The sequence below is a fragment of the Oncorhynchus masou genome, chromosome 15 (genome assembly GCF_036934945.1).
Source record: "Oncorhynchus masou masou isolate Uvic2021 chromosome 15, UVic_Omas_1.1, whole genome shotgun sequence".
In the NCBI taxonomy this organism is placed as follows: Eukaryota; Metazoa; Chordata; class Actinopteri; order Salmoniformes; family Salmonidae; genus Oncorhynchus; species Oncorhynchus masou.
Window position 1 is genome coordinate 18,920,505 of NC_088226.1, and position 19,726 is coordinate 18,940,230.

The window sequence follows — 19,726 nt, forward strand, 5'->3', positions numbered from 1 at the left end:
TCACCTTTAGTAATGTTGCTGTAAGGGGAGCTGATGTCTTGGCTGTTGGAGAGGGTTCTGTAGAGACAGCTGCCCTGGTGTGAAGCATCCATCGTAAACTTTGTTTGCCCGCTTTGAGGACAATACAGTGCCACTGACACGGCCTGCAACGGAAACATGCGGTCTCTCCTTCACTGCAGCCGAGGTGAGTAAAACATTTAAACGTGTTAACCCTCGCAAGGCTGCAGGCCCAGACGGCATCCCCAGCCGCGCCCTCAGAGCATGCGCCGACCAGCTGGCTGGTGTGTTTACGGACATATTCAATCAATCCCTATACCAGTCTGCTGTTCCCACATGCTTCAAGAGGGCCACCATTGTTCCTGTTCCCAAGAAAGCTAAGGTAACTGAGCTAAACGACTACTGCCCCGTAGCACTCACTTCCGTCATCATGAAGTGCTTTGAGAGACTAGTCAAGGACCATATCACCTCCACCCTACCTGACACCCTAGACCCACTCCAATTTGCTTAACGCCCAAATAGGTCCACAGACGACGCAATCTCAACCACACTGCACACTGCCCTAACCCATCTGGACAAGAGGAATACCTATGTGAGAATGCTGTTCATCGACTACAGCTCGGCATTTAACACCATAGTACCCTCCAAGCTCGTCATCAAGCTCGAGACCCTGGGTCTCGACCCCGCCCTGTGCAACTGGGTACTGGACTTCCTGACGGGCCGCCACCAGGTGGTGAGGGTAGGCAACAACATCTCCACCCCGCTGATCCTCAACACTGGGGCCCCACAAGGGTGCGTTCTGAGCCCTCTCCTGTACTCCCTGTTCACCTACGACTGCGCGGCAATGCACGCCTCCAACTCAATCTTCAAATTTGCGGACGACACAACAGTGGTAGGCTTGATTACCAACAACGACGAGACGGCCGACAGGGAGGAGGTGAGGGCCCTCGGAGTGTGGTGTCAGGACAATAACCTCACACTCAACGTCAACAAAACGAAGGAGATGATTGTGGACTTCAGGAAACAGCAGAGGGAACACCCCCCTATCCACATCGATGGAACAGTAGTGGAGAGGGTAGTAAGTTTTAAGTTCCTCTGCATACACATCACAGACAAACTGAATTGGTCCACTCACACAGACAGCATCGTGAAGAAGGCGCAGCAGGGCCTCTTCAACCTCAGGAGGCTGAAGAAATTTGGCTTGTCACCAAAAGCACTCACAAACTTCTACAGATGCACAATCGAGAGCATCCTGGCGGGCTGTATCACTGCCTGGTACGGCAACTGCTCCACCCACAACCGTAAGGCTCTCCAGAGGGTAGTGAGGTCTGCACAACGTATCACCGGGGGGAAACTACCTGCCCTCCAGGACACCTACACCACCCGATGTTACAGGAAGGCCATAAAGATCATCAAGGACAACACCCACCCGAGCCACTGCCTGTTCACCCCGCTATCATCCAGAAGGCGAGGTCAGTACAGGTGCATCAAAGCTGGGACCGAGAGACTGAAAAACAGCTTCTATCTCAAGGCCATCAGACTGTTAAACAGCAACCACTAACATTGAGTGGCTGCTGCCAACACACTGACTCAACTCCAGCCACTTCAATAATGGGAATTGATGGGAAAGGATGTAAAATATATCACTAGCCACTTTAAACAATGCTACCTAATATAATGTTTACATACCCTACATTATTCATCTCATATGTATACGTATATACTGTACTCTATCATCTACTGCATCCTTATTTAATACATGTATCACTAGCCACTAACTATGCCACTTTGTTTACATACTCATCTCATATGTATATACTGTACTCGATACCATCTACTGTATCTTGCCTATGCTGCTCTGCAACATCACTCATTCATATCTTTATGTACATATTCTTTATCCCCTTACACTGTGTATAAGAAATTAGTTAGTTAGATTACTTGTTGGTTATTAATGCATTGTTGGAAATGGAAGCACAAGCATTTCGCTACACTCGCATTAACATCTGCTAACCATGTGTATGTGACAAATAAAATTTGATTTGATTTGATTTAAAGTAGGCCTGGGCTGTGAGGATCCAATGGGCACGGTCATGATGGAGTCTCCATTCAGATAGAAGATGAACTCCACAGCATTACAGAGGTTACGGGATGGAAGAGTGCAGGTGAGTTGGATCTCCTCTCCATGCAAGAAGGAAGAATAGGATTGGTCTGTGGAGAGTGAAGGCTTCTGCATGACAACACCTGTTGGTCGAAGACATACAGTTTAGTCAGACAACAGTAACCACAACCTGGGATGCCATCAGAAAGTATTCACACTCCTTGTCTTTTTCCAAATGTTGTTGTGTTTTAATCTTATTTTAAAATGGATTACAATCGACATTTTGTGTCACTGGACTACCAACAATATTTTTAGAGTTTTTGCACAAATTAATTAAAAATTAAAAGCTGAAATGTCTTGAGTCAATGAGTATTCAACCCCTTTGTTTTGGCAAGCCTAAATAAGTTCAGTATTTAAAATTTGACTAATAACTCACATAATAAGTTGCATTCTGTGTGCAATAATAGTGTTCAACATGATTTTTGAATGACTACTTCAACTCTGTACCCCACACATACAATTATCTGTAAGGTCCCTCAGTCGAGCAGTGAATTTCAAACACAGATTCAACCACAAAGGCTAGGGATGTTTTCCAGTTCCTCGCAAAGAAGGGCACCTATTGGTAGACGGGTAGAAAATCAATTGAAGCAGGCATTGAATATTTCTCTGTCATTAAGGCAAACTGTGGGTACTTGGAAAAATCTCAAATATAAAATATATTTTGATTTGTTTAACACTTTTTTGATTACTACATGATTCCGTATGTGTTATTTCATAGTTTTGATGTCTTCACTATTATTCTAATAAAATACACAGCATATTCTAGTAAAATATATAGTAAAAATAAAGAAAAGCCCTTGAATGAGTAGGGGTGTCCAAATCTTTGACTGGTACTGTACATTGTTTAAAACTGAGGATGGATCAGCAACATTGTAGTTACCGGTCCTGGGATTCATCATTACGCACACCTGGCATCCTTCATTACGCACAACTGCAGATCATTATGATTCACACCTGGACTCCATTACCTTCCTCATTACCTCTTCTTCATCTATCCCTCCCTTACATTCATTCCTCAGTCTGTATTGTTCCTGTGTTCATGCTATATCGCCACTGTTATGCTGTCTTGTTTCTTGTTTGTTGTTTTATTCAATGTTCCACCTGCTTCTCAACTCACAAGCATCATCGTTGCAGAATACAGACTCACAAAACTATGAAAGCAGCAGGATAATCAAATATCTGTCAGGACGGTTGACAAACAAGGTCACCTTGTATGTCAAACCATGACCAGCTGGCACAACTGGGGACGGCTATGGAGTTTGAGGTTCTTCACAGTTTCCAACGTCTCAAACAACCCCAGGAGGTGTTGGCTTCAACAAGTGGAGGTTCCTGCGGACTCTATCTGGCTCCCAACATCCAGGAGAGGGCGTTCTTTTTACTTTTCAACCAGTTGACCAAGAATGACGGTACAACATCATCCAAATGCCGTGGCTTCCTACTTCAGTGTTCCCTCTACTTCACACATCAGAAGGGAGCCCCACAACCAAGAAGTCCAAGGTTTTTCTGCTGACTGGGTGGGTGTTGGAATGGCTGTCTGTGAGGAGAGGAGGAGTTAGATTCCTATGAGGGTTTCATGGCTCTGTTTAAATGTATCTTCAGTCATCACCAGAGGGCTGAGAGGGAGGTGAGTGTCTACTGCAATTACTGCAGGAGGACCAGACCGCTGCTGAGTAATTCGCTACCTTCCGGACAGTAGCAGCATCCAGGGGATGGAATGAACCGGTCGCTTCGTACACTATTCAGAAGAGGTTTATGCGAAGAGGTCCAGACGGAACTGGCCTGTTGAGATGACAACATCACCTTGGACACACTCATTGCGATGGCCATCAATCTGGATAGCCTACGTCGGCAGCGTCAGTACTCTCATTGCTTCTCTCCCTCCCTCAGCAAAAAATCGGAATCAGAACCTAGACCCATGGCGGTAGGGGTCACATGTCTCCCCACGGCAGAGCGCCGTAGATGGAAACAGCTCTGGCTCTGTTTGTACTGTGGCCAAGGAGGACACAAGCTTCAGAGGTGTCCGAATCCGGGATCCACAAGAGCAGAGGGATGGTCACGTGATCTTTCTCACTCTGGGACATGAGTCAGAATGCCATCTTCCTCACTGTATACTAGGCTCCTTTTGGTGTCCATCTCACTAGCTGACTGTCCCTCATGCACTGTGTCTACAGCTTTAGTGGATTCCAATGCCACAGGGAATTTTATTGATCAGACCCTTGCCTCCTCCCTTAACATCATCTCATACCCTCTTCTCCTCTCCTTTTCCGGTCCAAGTCCTTGATAGCCGGCCCTTAGGATCCGGAACCATCACCCACATTGCTCAACCACTCACTCTCACTGTGGAGTCCAGCCATCAGGAGAACGTTCCATTCTTCATTACCAGTTCACCAGTTCACAATATCATCATCAGCCTCCCCTGGCTTCAATGCCATAACCTTACCATCTCATGGTCGAGGATGAGAATTACAGACTGGTCACTTGAATGCCAGAGGACCTGCCTCCCTGTCCCTTGTGGTTCCACGTCGGTTGAGAGTCCTTCAGCCCAACATCAGGGCCTGCGGGAGGTATTCTCCAAGACCCGTACCACCTGTCTTCCTCCTCATCGCCCCTGGGACCGTGCCATCGACCTGCTTGCAGGATCAGCGCATCCGCACAGACTCATCTACCGTCTGTCGGTGGCTGAGACCCAGGTCATGGAGGATTACATCCAAGAGGTGTCCAGCAAGGTTTCATCCGCACATCCACTTCCCCTGCATTAGCTTTTTCTTTGTCAAGGCTGTCTCATTCTTAGGATACCAAATCAGCCAGCAGGGTGTGAGAATGGATGACAGTAACGTAGATGCAGTCAGTTCATGGCCATTCCGAACCACCGTAAAGGGGTTACAACGGTTTTTGGGGTATGCCAACTTTTACTACCGCTTCATCAGGAACTCCAGCTTTGTCGCCGCTCCTCTGACCTCTCTCTTTAAGGGAGGGCCCCGTAGGTTGGTGTGGAGCCCAGCAGCCGACAGGGCCTCTGTCTCATTAAAGGATGTTTCACCTCCGCCCCATTGCTCAAACATCCATATCCCACAATATCCTTTGTGGTGAAGGTGGACGCTTCAGAGGTCGGCGTGCGGTCAGTTCTGTCTCAACTACAGGGTAACCTGGGTAAATTGTATCCATGTGCTTTTTACTCTAAAAACTGTCCCCTTCAGAGAAGAATTACGACGCCAGTGATCGAGAGCTCCTGGCGGTGAAGTTGGCACTTCAGGAGTGGAGACACTGGCTGGAGGGCGCCAAGAAGCCATTCGTCATTCTCACCGACCATCAGGACCTGGAGTACATACAGACAGCGAGGAAGTTGAATCCATGCCAAGCGAGGTGGGCCCTGTTTTTCACAAAGTTCTACTTCACGCTGACCAATCGCCCAGGTTCAAAGAACATCAAGGCCAATGCCTTGTCCCGTCTCCACGATTCGGGAGAAGGTCCTGTCCAGAATCCGCCTATAATTTCATCCTCCCGAGTCGTAGCTCCTGTGGTCTGGGACGTAGATGGGGACATCTGGAGAGGGAGGTTCTGGAGAGGGAGCCGGCACCCACTAATTGTCCTCCCGAGCGCATTTACGTTCCCACAGGGATAAGTGACCAGCTGCTGACCTGAGCACACACAACTGTCATCGCTGGACATTCAGGTTTTTCTCGCACTACCCAATCCATCTGGGAAATACTGGTTGCCCACCTTAGCACCGGGCGTTAGTCGCCAGGTCAACTCCTGATCCGTATGTGCTCAAACCAAGTCCCCCGGAATGCTCCAGCAGGGAAGACCCTGCTGCTTCCTGTGCCTCAGCGACCCTAGTCACATCTATCCATTGACTTTGTAACCGATCTCCCCTCCTCCGACTGTTTCACCACCATTTTGGTGGTGGTGGATAGATTTTCTAAGTCCTGTCATTTAATCCCTATTCCTGGTCTCTCCACTGCTCTCCATGTTGCTGAGGCACTCTTCCAGCAGGTCTTGTGGCATTATGGCCTTCCGGAGGACATCGTCTCTGACCGTGGGCCCCCGATTCACATCACGAGCATGGAGGGTCTTTATGGAGAAGCTTGGGGTCATAGTCAGCCTCACTTCCGGGTACCGGCCTCAGTCCAACGGGCAGGTAGAGAGGATGAACCAGGAATTGGGGAGGTTCCTGAGGAGTCACTGTCAGGACTGTCAGGGCGAGTGGGCACGATTCCTTCCATAGGCGCTACGTCACTCCTCCACTGGGTTGACCGTCTTACAGTGTGTTCTGGCTTTTCAGCTGGCCCAGGCTCTGTGGAGCCCGGGCCAGACCGAAGCTTCATACTGTATTAGACACATGCTCTGTTCTAGGCTGCCCCCATTTGGTCACGTAGCACACCCACTGGAATTTTCTACAAGAAATCTGCCTCCAGAAATAAAAGCTTCTCCCAAGTGGGTGTGACTCTTACTCCCATTGCCTGCTGCACTACTGCTTGGATTCCACCTAGTGATCTGTTCACCGTCTGCCCATATAATCGCCAATTCTATCTCTGACCTTTTTAACCTGTCTCTCCTCTATGGGGAGGTTCCCATTTTTTGGAAGGCAGCCATGGTTCATCCTTTATTTAAAGGGGGAGATCAAGCTGATCCTATCAAAAGTTTTGGAAAAAATTGTCAATAATAAACTGACTGGCTTTCTTGATGTCTATAGTATTCTCTCTGATATGCAATCTGGTTTCCGCTCAGGTTATGGATGCATTATGATGTCACTGCAACCTTAACCTCTTGAAACTCTAGGGGCGCTATATCATTTTTGGATAAAAAGACGTGCCCGTTTTAAGCGCAATATTTTGTCACAAAAAGATGCTCGACTATGCATATAATTGATAGCTTTGGAAAGAAAACACTCTGACGTTTCCAGAACTGCAAAGATATTCTCTGTGCGTGCCCTAGAACGTGAGCTACAGGCAAAACCAAGATGAAACGGCATCCAGGAAATCAGCAGGATTTTTGAGGCTCCGTCTTCCATTGTCTCCTTATATGGCTGTGAATGCGAAAGGAATGAGCCTGCCCTTTCTGTTGTTTCCCCAAGGTGTCTGCAGCATTGTGACGTATTTGTAGGCATATCATTGGAAGATTGACCATAAGAGACCACATTTACCAGGTGTCCGCCCGGTGTCCTGCGCCGAAATTGGTGCGCAAACCTCAGCTGCAAGTATTTTTCCATGGAATTCATAGAAGAAAGCAGGCTTCCACGAACGATATATCAATGAAGAGATATGTGAAAAAACACCTTGAGGATTGATTCCAAACAACATTTGCCATGTTTCGGTCGATATTATGGAGTTAATTCGGAAAAAGTTTGACGTTGTTGGTGACTGAATTTTCGGTTCGTTTCGGTAGCCAAATGTGATGTACAAAACGGAGCGATTTCTCCTACACAAAGATTCTTTCAGGAAAAACTGAACATTTGCTATGTAACTGAGAGTCTCCTCATTGAAAACATCCAAAGCTCTTCAAAGGTAAATGATTTTATTTATTTGGTTATCTGGTTTTTGTGAAAATGTTGCGTGCTAAATGCTACTCAAAATGCTAAGCTAGCTTAGCATACTCTTACACAAATTAGTGATTTGCTATGGTTCAAAAGCATATTTTGAAAATCTGAGATGACAGTGTTGTTAAGAAAAGGCTAAGCTTGAGAGCAGGCGCATTATTTTCATTTTATTTGCGATTTTCAGAAATCGTTAACGTTACGTTATGCTAATGAGCTTGAGGCTATAACTGGATACAGGTTTTTTTCATAGCCAAACGTGAACAAAACGGAGCGATTTGTCCTACACAAATAATATTTTTTTGAAAAACTGAACATTTGATATCTAACTGAGAGTCTCCTCATTGAAAACATCTGAATTTTTTTCAAAGGTAAATGATTTTATTTGAATGATTTTCTTGTTTTTGTGAAAATGTTGCTGGCTGAATTCTAGGCTTATAGCTATGTTAGCAATCAATACTCTTACACAAATGCTTGTTTAGCTATGGTTGAAAAGCATATTTTGAAAATCTGAGATGACAGTGTTGTTAACAAAAGTCTAAGCTTGAGAGCAAATATATTTATTTCATTTCATTTGCGATTTTCATGAATAGTTAACGTTGCGTTATGCTAATGAGCTTGAGGCTATAAATAGAATCCCGGATCCGGGATTGCGCGACGCAACAGGTTAAAGGTCCTCAATGATGTCACCAGTGCCCTTGATTATTTGTTTTTATAGACTTGGCCAAAGTTTTTGATTTGGTAGACCATTCCATTCTTGTGGGCTGGCTAAGGAGTATTGGTGTCTCTGAGGGGTCTTTGGCCTGGTTTGCTAACTACCTCTCTCAAAGAGTGCAGTGTATAAAGTCAGAACATCTGCTGTCTCAGCCACTGCCTGTCACCAAAGGTGTACCCCAAGGCTCAATCCTAGGCCCCATGCTCTTCTCAATTTACATCAACAACATAGCTCAGGGAGTAGGAAGCTCTCTATCCATTTATATGCAGATGATACAGTCTTATAATCAGCTGGCCCCTCCCCATATTTTTTGTTAACCTCTTTGGAGTAGGTGGGTTGCTACCGTCCCACCTGGCCAACATCCGGTGAATTTGTTCTTAACTAACTTGCCTAGTTAACTTCTTTGGGCTAGGGGGCAGTTTTTGGAAGTCTGGACGTATGAGGTGCCCAAAGTAAACTGCCTGTTACTCAGGCCCAGAAGCTAGGATATGCATATAATTGGTAGTAATGGATAGAAAACACTCTAAAGTTTCAAAAACTGTTAAAAAAGGTCTGTGAGTATAACAGAACTGATGTGGCAGGTAAAAACTCGAGAACAATCCATCCATATTCTTTTTTTTCAGCTCACCCTTGATTACTATGGCTGTCAATGGGAATATGAAAGGAATTCCTCCCAGATTGCAGTTCCTAGGGTTTCCACTAGATGTCAGTCATTAGAAAGAGTTTCAGACTTGTTTTTTGAAAAATGGGCTAGAATTTGTAGTTTTAGTAAGTGGCTCCCATTTTGGCTGTAGTGTTTGTTGCGTGTTCCGGTGAGTGTGCGTACTTCATTATTTATCTCCGGTAATGTTCTCCGGTATTCTCCGGTAGTCTTACATTTTCTTGTTTATTTACATATAAGGGTACCTCAGGATAGATTAGGAACATTGTTTGATACCTTTAGAAGACGTTTATTGGGATTGGGTATGCATTTTGAACCAGGGAAACCGGTGGATTACTGAGTTTAGCACGCCAATGAAACATATTTTTTTGCGATATAAAGAAGGACTTTATTGAACAAAAGGACCCTTTATTATGTAGCTGGGACCCTTGTGATTGTAACCAGATGAAGATCTTCAAAGGTAAGTGATTTATTTTATCGCTTTTTCTGACTTTCTCTGCTTGGTTGGAAAATGTATGTAATGCTTTTGTGTGCGGGGCGCTGTCCTCAGATAATCACATGGTGTGATTTCGCCATAAAGCCTTTGAAATCTGACAACACGGCTGGATTAACAAGAAGTTAAGCTTTTAAATGATATGTAACACTTGTATTTTCAGTGTGTGGTCAGAAGAATGTGTGGTCAGAAGTGGGGCTTCGACAATGCCAATGTGGTGTGTGGCCAGCTGGGCGGTGGGAGGGCTGTGAATGTCCAAGGTAGTGTCCACTTAGGTCAGGGAAGTGGTGGCAGGCCTACTTGGCTGGATGATGTTAGGTGTAAAGGCAGTGAGAGCTCCCTCACAGAATTCTCACATGGAGGATTGACACACCATGACAGTTTACATGTTCAAGATGCCAGAATTGTCTGCTCAGGTAAGAAGTCCCTCTGTGTTGCTATTGTGGTTATATTGATTATTATTATATTATATATTGATTATACTTGTGTCAACTTGCCATTGATTTAGTTGAATATTATACTGTAAGTCTTCCATTTCCTCCTTAATTTTCTTCTATCATTCCTAGTTAAACCTAATAGAAGACTGGTCAATGGGAGTGACCTCTGTTCTGGGAGGGTGGAGGTCTATCAAACTGGTCACTGGCAAACCGTGTGGAACAACGTGTGGGACTTGAATGACGTTCCTGTGGTTTGCAGACAGCTTAGCTGTGGGAGAGCTGATAGTGCCCCAGAGGGGACCTACTTTGATCAGGGCAGTGGACCCATCTGGCAGGATGATGTTGGCTCCTCTGGCAGTGAGTGCTCCATCACACAGTGCCCACACACAAGAAGAACACATAACTGTAATCATGGTAATGACAAAGGTGTTATTTGTCCAGGTAAGGGAGTCTTTTTGCCTTGTCTGGACTATAATTTGATCAGGATATGGTTTGAAATGTGCTGAAAGGTCTAATCATATTGCTTCAGTATTATAGCCTGCTCTACCATCTAGTGGAGAATTGACTGTTGTACAAAGAATCTTAACCCAGGCCATACTTTTTTTAAATAATGTTTTATTTTACCTTAATTTAACCATTTTGTCGCTCTTGCACAAGTAACATGTGGTGCTTTCGTGTTGTTCACTATGGTTGCAACTGCGCGTGGAACATACAAATCTACTTTTTGACCCGTTGTAATGGAAGCCGTGTTATGATACACCATTTCAGTCACTTGTATGGTGGTATTGCCTTTTGCAACCGAGACTAGCGATTTACTCCAGTACATTACTGGTCTCTCTCTACCCCCATGATTTTGCATAACCACCGCGCTACAATGTCCTTCATGTTCACGAACAAAACATTTTAAAGGTCATTTTAGGTTTGGCAATCCCACTCTATCCTCTCATTGGGAACCCTTCCCCCCTTTCGTCAACTCTGTAAGTGTCTCAGCAATTTCAGAGAACGACAGAATAAAATGTCTAACAAAATTTGAAAACTCCTAAAGTTTTCCTGAGCGTGCAAGGAGTGTTTGCCCGTGCAAGGAGTGTTTGGCCGTGGCAAAGAACGCATGGTTTCTACCCGATCCCGGGTAATGTGTTTCAGTGCCCTTAGAAATCACAATCCTCAAATATGTTACTTCTTGCTTTGCTAGTTGTGCTTTCTCATACGATGCCTTATGACCCTGATCCGACAAATAGTCTACCAACGTGGTGAGGTCTCACATACGAGTCTTTGACGCTAATAACACATCATCCACATATTGTGCCAACCCAGAACCTTCAAATGTACACTCTTTTAATGATTGTTTGAATGCGGAATGATACCAAGGGGGACTATTTGTAAATCCCATCGGTACTCTAGCCCACGTAAATTGCTCCCCCTGGCAACAGAACCCAAACTAGTGTCATGACTTCTCAGCTACCGGCACAGACCAACATCCGTTTTTCATGTCTAACACACTGTACAATTTGAGTCTGGAGGAATAGATGCCAATAGGTCTGCCAAATATGCTACCACTGGTGTGATTTTCATTGCATGTTTGTTTATGCCCCGAAAATACACAGTAATACGCCATTTTAGTCCTTTTTTTACTGGGTTTAAAGGGCTGTTGCATCGAGCTGGTCCGCGGATCACTATGCCATATTCAAGTAATATTGGAAGGTCCTCTGCCACCGATTTCTCAGTCTCTGGTTTAATAGGGTATTGCTTCATTGGTGGCGGCAGTTCTCCCTCAACCACAGCAGGCAACCTTTGATTAGACCACAATCTAATGCGTCTTTATCTATTAGAAAGTTGTATGAGACGTGACGTCCTATGTCTCCTTTCACATAAAAAACGTCATCTCTATGAACCACTATTGATCGAACGGAGGCCATGTAATGCGATGCAAAATGTTCCTCTCCCACTGCTTATAAGAGGGTTTGATGCTGCTCGTTTGACAAAGAAGCAAATGCTTTTACAGCGGCATTTCCTCCCAAAGTAGCAGGTTCCAGTACTTCCCTACACTCATTTCTCCAACGGCACCACATCTAAAACAGGAATCTACAGCTTTACACCTTGACGTGGTTCCGCCACGTTTCCCCCCCTGTCCATTTGTCTTATTTGGGCCATTGTAACCACTGTTAGTGACTTTCACAGTGGCAGCATTAACCACTCGTTCTGCTGCGGAGTAAATGGAATTAGATTCTACTCTCAACGCTGCTTGTACTATTTCATCCCAGTGAGAATGCTGATCCACAACCCCTGCAGTAGCCGTTTCGATAACAGGTTTCAAACCTGTCATCAAAGCTGACGTTCATATTCCTGCATTTTGATCATATCTATCGCCCATTGTTTGGTTAGTATGCAACGCATCACCCATCCAGTCCACATAATCACGTACTCCTTTTGCACCCTGAGTACAGTTACTAATTTTACTAGCATCTGGTCAGAAATAACACATTCCCAACCGTAGTTAAGAATCCTTCAAGTTCATCATTGGCTGTCACTGGGTCACACGCTTCTCGTCATGAGGACCAAGCCAACGTTCTATACCCCTGTACGAGTGTTGGCAACATGGCCCTTGGCGACAACGAGCGTACAATCTGATGGTAATCACCAGCATGGAACCCAAAAAAATCTACCTTGTCTCCTCAAGAAACGGATAAATTCCTGTCCCTCTCTTACTGGATCTGGTGCTTCTTTCATTATACTACACATTTCACTCACGCTCAGTGGCTGATGGTGATGCTGTATTTGTATCCATACTTGGGGCTGTGTGTCATCTGGAATAGGGTTGTTCTCCCCTGGTTCTATTTGTCCCGGATAATCTGTAACCGGGGTTGCGTGTGTTCGTACCGGTCTCACCTCTCTATGATTACCTGGATCATGTTGATCCACTATCCAGTCCGGGACCATTATGTCTGGACTCGTTATGTGCCTGTACCCCTCCTCTCGCAACCTATATCGCTCTTTTTCCTCTTTGAGAGAGGGGTATAATGGTTCTCCCCCAGTTGTGCCCTGTCTCACCTTATAGTATGGAGCGAACGGCGGAGTTGCAATTGCATATACTCCGCCACACGTGTTCTGATATTGTTGAAGCGTAACCCTGAGTTGTTTAATTTGGTTTTGCCTATCCTCAAGGTCTTTCTCTAGCTCTTGATTTTTTTTGTTTTAACTCATTTCTAGCTCATTAGCCAATTCCTGTTTCTGTTCATCTAATCTATGTGCATTCCCTTTGGATATTCCTATTTTTGTATTTGTCGCCTCATTCTTGTCTACAGCCTGGTCCATTTTACCTAGCAGATCTTTTTTTCTTTCTCTTTTTCTAGTTTTATCCGCTGCTGATAAAATGCTGTGATCAGGATGCCTGCGTAGGATGCCTGTGGTTTGGACTGTTCTCTGATCTCAGTGTTCCACATTACGATTGCATCCATACGCTCTTGACTATTTTTAAACTTTCCATCTACCGGAAAATGTGTACCAATTTTGTCAAATTTCGCAAATCTTCCCCACCATTTATTTGGATCTCTGTTTTGATCATACTATTTTTTAGTGCCTCTAAGGCTATGGTAACATTTTCCTTTTCTACTCCTCCCTCCCCGGGAGTATCCTGGCCTTTAGAAGCCTTTTTTTGTTGTTTTTTGTCTCGGCATCACACCCCAACGGCGTTTAAATAATAACAGTCTAGCCTTTTAATAATTTGGACACTTTCTCTCTGCTGAATACTTACTAGTATCATCCACACATTCATACAGCTCGCTTCCCGGCCCCTGTAGCTGAGACTAATGCAGGACTACTCTGTTTAGGACTCCTGAAAATTACCCTCCACAGATCTATTCTGCTCATGACTGACTCTCAAAATGTTACGAGATTTACCCTCCACAGATCTCTTCTGCTCGGGACTTACTCTTGAAAATGTTTACCCTCCACAGGAAAGTAACCATCCTGCTCGGGACTTATGAGACTTACCCTCCACAGATCTATTCTGCTCGGGACTTACTCTTTACTTTATGGTACTAGCATATACCACAAAGCTACGACCGGTCATTACACATTGTGCCTGCCAAATTATTTCAGTCTCTCGAGGTCCGTATCCTATAACTATTCAGCCTACGATTCTCATTACCCCAAGATGTCAAAATCAGTAGTAACAAGTGTAGGAACTTTCCTACCTGATTTGCTGTGCCGGCTCCTGTTCCACCGATCTGGACTCTTTGGTTTGATTAAAAATCATGGTGAATCCTGCCAACAACGCCAAGTGTTAGGTTCTTATTTTTCAGAGTAAATAACTAATGGTCATTAGAGAAGCCTAACCAAGTTTAATTGTTCCCAAAGGATTGACACAGCTGTATTCAGACAGCAAAACATTTCACTGTCACGGTAATATACATCCCACTTAAGACACTCCTCCTCTCCAATCCTTACATCTTATAGTTCAACAGGAAGAAGGTAACCAGATACTAAACCCTGATTGCTCCCTTAAGGGGAAATGACCTCACCTCCTGACCTCATCCCCTCCTTCCCCTAGTCCACAGATGTCCATCTGTCTCCCCTATCTCAACCTGTTGTTCTCCTCCCTTCCACCCAACACATTCCAAAGCTATCTTTCCTCCTACAGAGAACCATTAACTTCTTTCACTCTTTCTATTCAAGCCTTCTTCTCTATAATTTTTTAAATATCTCAATGTTCAAAGTTTATCCGATTCCAAAATATCAAGAAGCTGATTAAACAGCATGATCATTGCACAGATGTACCTTGTGCTGGAGAAAAAAGGCCACTCTAAAATGTGCAATTTTGTCACACAGCACAATGCCACAGATTTTGAGGGAGCATGCAATTGGAATGCTGACTGCTGGAATGTCCACCAGAGCTGTTGCCAGAGATTTAAATGTTAATTTCACTGTCATAAGCCGTCTCCAACTTCGTTCCATAGAATTTTGTAGTACGGCCAACGGGCCTCACAACCGCAGACCACATGGAACCACACCAGCCCAGAACCTCCACATCCAGCTTCTTCACCAGCGGGATCATCTGAGACCAGCAACCCAGACAGCTGACGAAACTGGATTTGCACAACCAAAGAATTTCTGCACAAACTGTCAGAAACTGTCACAAGGCAGCTTATCTGAGTGCTTGTTGTCCTCACCAGGGTCTTGACCTGACTGCAGTTCGGTGTCGTAACCGCTTTCAGTGGGCAAATGCTAACCTTCCATGGCCACTGGCACACAGGAGAAGTGTGCTCTTCATGGATGAATCCCGGTTTCAACTGTACCAGGAAGATTACAGTCAGTGTTTACGGCGTTGTGTGTGGGTGGTTTGCTGATGTCAATGTTGTGAACAGAGTGCCCCATGGTGGTGGTGTGGTTATAGTATGGGCAGGCATAAGCTATGAACAACGAACACAATAGTATTTTTTGGCAATTTGAATGAGCAGAGATACCATTGTCAGGCCCATTGTCATGCCATTCATCCGTCGCCATCAACTCATCTTTCAGCATGATAATGCACGGCCCCATGTCGCAAGGCTCTGTACACAATTCCTAGAAGCTGAACATTTCACAGTTCTTCCAAGGCCTGCATACTCACCAGACATGTTACCCATTGAGCATGTTTGGGATGCCCTGGATCTACATGTATGGCAGCGAGTTCGAGTTCCTGCCAATATCCAGCAACTTCGCACATTCACTGAATAGGAGTGGGACAACATTCTACAGGCCACAATCAACAGCCTGATCAACTCTACACGAAGGAGATGTGTCGCGCTGCATGAGGCATGTGGCGGTCACACCAGATACCGACTGGTTTTCTGATCCACGCCCCTACCTTTTATTAGGTATCTGCGACCAACATATGCCAACATATGCAAATTTATATTCCCAGTCATGTGAACTACATAGATTAGGGCCTAATGAATGTATTTCAATTGACTGATTTCCTTATATAATCTGCAACTCAATAAAAAAATTGAAATTGTTGCATGTTGCTTTTATATTTTCGTTCAGTGCAAAATGAACACTTACCTGCCAATGAATACAAAAGCATTTGATAAGCTGTTGGGGTGAAACACAGACAACCAAAACACTACAATTAAACATACATTTACTGAGGTTGCCATTTCTAAATGGATAACATCTTATAATAATGTCCAGTAAAAAAAAGTGTTTTATATGTTTGCTCATTAACTACTTAACTGTTATTGCTACATTTGTAAATGTTAGTATGCTTTATATAGATAGTTATTGACACAACTTTAAATGTAAACCAAGTAAACAAACAATATTTCCATGAGCTGTTGTGGTATTTCCACCATTTGTAAAGCCAGATGGTTATGTACACAGAAAGTATTCGGAAAGTAGTGAATATATAGAGAGAGACACATTTATAAACAACTTTAAATGTAAACCAAGCAAACAAACAATATGTATATACAGTGGGGCAAAAAAGTATTTAGTCAGCCACCAATTGTGCAAGTTCTCCCACTTAAAAAGACGAGAGAGGCCTGTAATTTTCATCATAGGTACACTTCAACTATGACAGACAAAATGAGAAACAAAATCCAGAAAATTACATCAATCTACACACAATACCCCATAATGACAAAGCAAAAACAAGTTTTTAGAAATGTTTGCTAATTTATAAAAAATAAATACAGATACTATATTTACATAAGTATTCAGAGCTACGAAACTACGAAACTCTAAATTGATTTCAGGTGCATCCTGTTTCCATGGATCATCCTTGAGATGTTTCTACAACATGATTGGAGTCCACTTGTGGTAAAGTCAATTAATTGGACATGACTTGGAAAGATGCGAGGTCGAAGAAATTGTCCGTAGACCTCCGAGACAGGATTGTGTCGAGGCACAGACCTGGGAAAGGGTACCAACATATTTCTGCAGCATAGAAGGTCCCCAAGAACACAGTGGCCTCCATCATTCTTTAATGGAAGGAGTTTGGAACCACGCCTGGCCAAACTGAGCGATTGGGGGAGAAGATTTTTGGTCAGGAACCCGATGGTCACTCTGACAAAGCTCCAGAGTTCCTCTTCGGAGATGGGAGAACCTTCCAGAAGGACAACCATCTCTGCAGCACTCCACCAATCAGGCCTTTATGGTAGAGTGGCCAGGTGGAAGCCACTCCTCAGTAAAAGGCACATAACAGCCCCCTTGGAGTTTGCCAAAGATTCTCTGGTCTGATGAAACCAATATTGAACTCTTTGGCCTGAATGCCAAGCGTCATGACTGGAGGAAACCAGGCACCAATCATCACCTGGCCAATACCATCGCTACGGTGAAGCATGGTGATGGCAGCATCATGCTGAGGGGATGTTTTTCAGCGGCAGGGACTGGGAGACGAGTTAGGATCGAGGGAATGATGAACGGAGCAAAGTACAGAGAGATCCTTGATGAAAACCTGCTCCAGAGAGCACAGGACCACAGCCAAGACAACGCAGGAGTGGTTCATGACAAGTCTCTGAATGTCCTTGAGTGGCCCAGCCAGAGCCCAAACTTGATCCCGATCGAGCATCTGTGGAGAGACCTGAAAATAGCTTTGCACCGTCCATCCAACCTGACACAGCTTGAGAGGATCTGCAGAGAAAAAAGGGAGAAACTCCCCAAATACAGGTGTGCCAAGCTTGTGGCTTCATACACAAGAAGACTTGAGACTGTAATCACAGTACTCAGTAAAGGGTCTGAATAGCTAGGTCAATGTGATATTATTTTTTCTTTGTCATTATTGGGTATTGTGTGTACATTGATGAGGGAAGAACACAATTAAATCAATTTTAGAATAAGGCTGAAACATAACAAAATGTGGAAAAGTGAAGCGGTCTGAATGCACTGTGTCAAGCTCAATAATTTCCTTTGTGAAACTGCCCTGTTTGAGATGTACCTCTCATGTACAGCAGTTAACTTGTTGTGGTTAATGTTTGCCATAGTTGAAGCTTACATTTTTAGAATCAGTTTCACACAATATGGTACTCTTCCTATGTTTCAAAATGGCTTATCTTGCTTTCTGCTAAATGCTATTAATGACATTCAACACTTTATTTGGGAAAAAGATGTTGCAGAAACTACTCTGAAGATATAGTTTACCAAGCTACCAATTATTTCACACTGGAGGAAGTTGAGCTACAGTAAAAGCTACCGATGAGAGAACTATAGTTTGTGTAAACAAAGTTACCTTGAAAAGGTTATTCACTATATCAAAACGACCTCCTGAAAAATGATATGTAAATCTGAAATGTCATATAACACAAAATGTTAATAAAACATGACTGGAAGAACACATAACTCTAGAGTCAGATGTTAAGGAGATCTATGTGACAGCCAGATAGGAGAGCACATCGGCTTAGCTCAGTGGTTCAGGAGAGAAAAAAATATAGTGGGTAGCTTCAGAGGTTAGATACACCGCTACATGGCAAATGAGTAATTAACTACTGAAAATACGATTTGAATTTAGATAAACTACAACCAAGCTAATGCAAAATGTATGTCAGATATAGCTTGCGTTACAATTACTGAGATTTGACTGTCTCCATGTCTCCCCTAGTTGGAGGACTTGGTGGAAAATATAAAAAAATATATATACAGGACCAGTCAAAAGTTTGGACACACCTACTCATTCCAGGGTTTTCTTTATTTTTACTATTTTCTAAATTGTAGAATAATAGAAGACATAAAAAATATCAAGAAAAAAAACATGGAATCATGTAGTAACCAAAAAAAGTGTTGGAAATGGATTTTATATTTGAGATTCTTCAAAGTAGCCACCCTTTGTACATCAAGCACATCAACTTCTAAGTCACAGTTGTGTGAGACTAGAAAGCAGTAATGAGACCTGGAAATGTGAATGAGTCGTTTGTTCTAGGTTGGTTTCGATTGTGTGACACTCTATAACAATTCATTCGTTAGCAACGTTCATGGATACCAGAATCCACAAATTAGCCTGTTAAAATTGCATTATTATATCCAAAATATAAACCATAGCCTATTGAAACAAGGCTACACTCGACAGAAACAATATCCTACTGTACTTGGATGAAGCAGAAGTCACAGAGACAACAGATACCAATCTATATATAGAGTCTATTCTTATTCATGTGAGGCACTTGAAAGACCTTCCTTTATGACAACTTAGTTACTGTAATACACAAAGACTCACCTAATGCCATAAAGAGTAGAATTGTCCCCATCTTGATCCTTGTAATGTCCTCCAATATCAGGTATGATTCTCACCAACACTTGGCAGTAAATTATTGCAATATTTACCCCAGATGTAACTGTTTTCATGTTACAATACAAATGAGCAAAACTACAATTCTGATTAACCAAAATTGAGATTTAAATGAACATGATCTGGCATCTTCTACACATGTTCCGGTGTTAGAAAACAGGAAATCCTGGCCCACTATCGTGTTTCATCTCCGCTCTGGTCACCGATTCCAAAGAACTGCGCCTGCACACAACACTGAGCCACAAACCCCATTTGTTTGATTTTTTAAACCAAGAATATGAGAGGCATACAACACGATGATAAAATCAAATCGTATTTGTCACATGCGCCAAATACAACAGTGACATGCTTACTTCAAGGCCCTTTAACCAACAATACAGTTAGAAAAATACCTTAAAAAAGTAAGAGATAAAAGTAACAAATAATTAAAGAGCAGCAGTAGCAGCAACATGATGTACAAAATAAGTTAC

At 43.5% G+C, this 19,726-nt stretch overlaps 1 protein-coding gene and 1 long non-coding RNA gene across 2 annotated transcripts in view; both read right to left on the minus strand.

The window, feature by feature from the left end:
- LOC135555825 (deleted in malignant brain tumors 1 protein-like) overlaps positions 1–19,726 on the minus strand; it is a 55,741-nt gene that overhangs the window by 1,872 nt on the left and 34,143 nt on the right. The gene's annotated exons all lie outside the window — the stretch shown is intronic.
- On the minus strand, positions 2,044–19,443 carry LOC135555826 (uncharacterized). Its single transcript, XR_010457901.1, has 3 exons — positions 19,185–19,443; positions 2,617–2,714; positions 2,044–2,241 (listed from the first exon to the last, which is right to left on the minus strand). It is a non-coding gene; the product is annotated as an uncharacterized LOC135555826 (long non-coding RNA).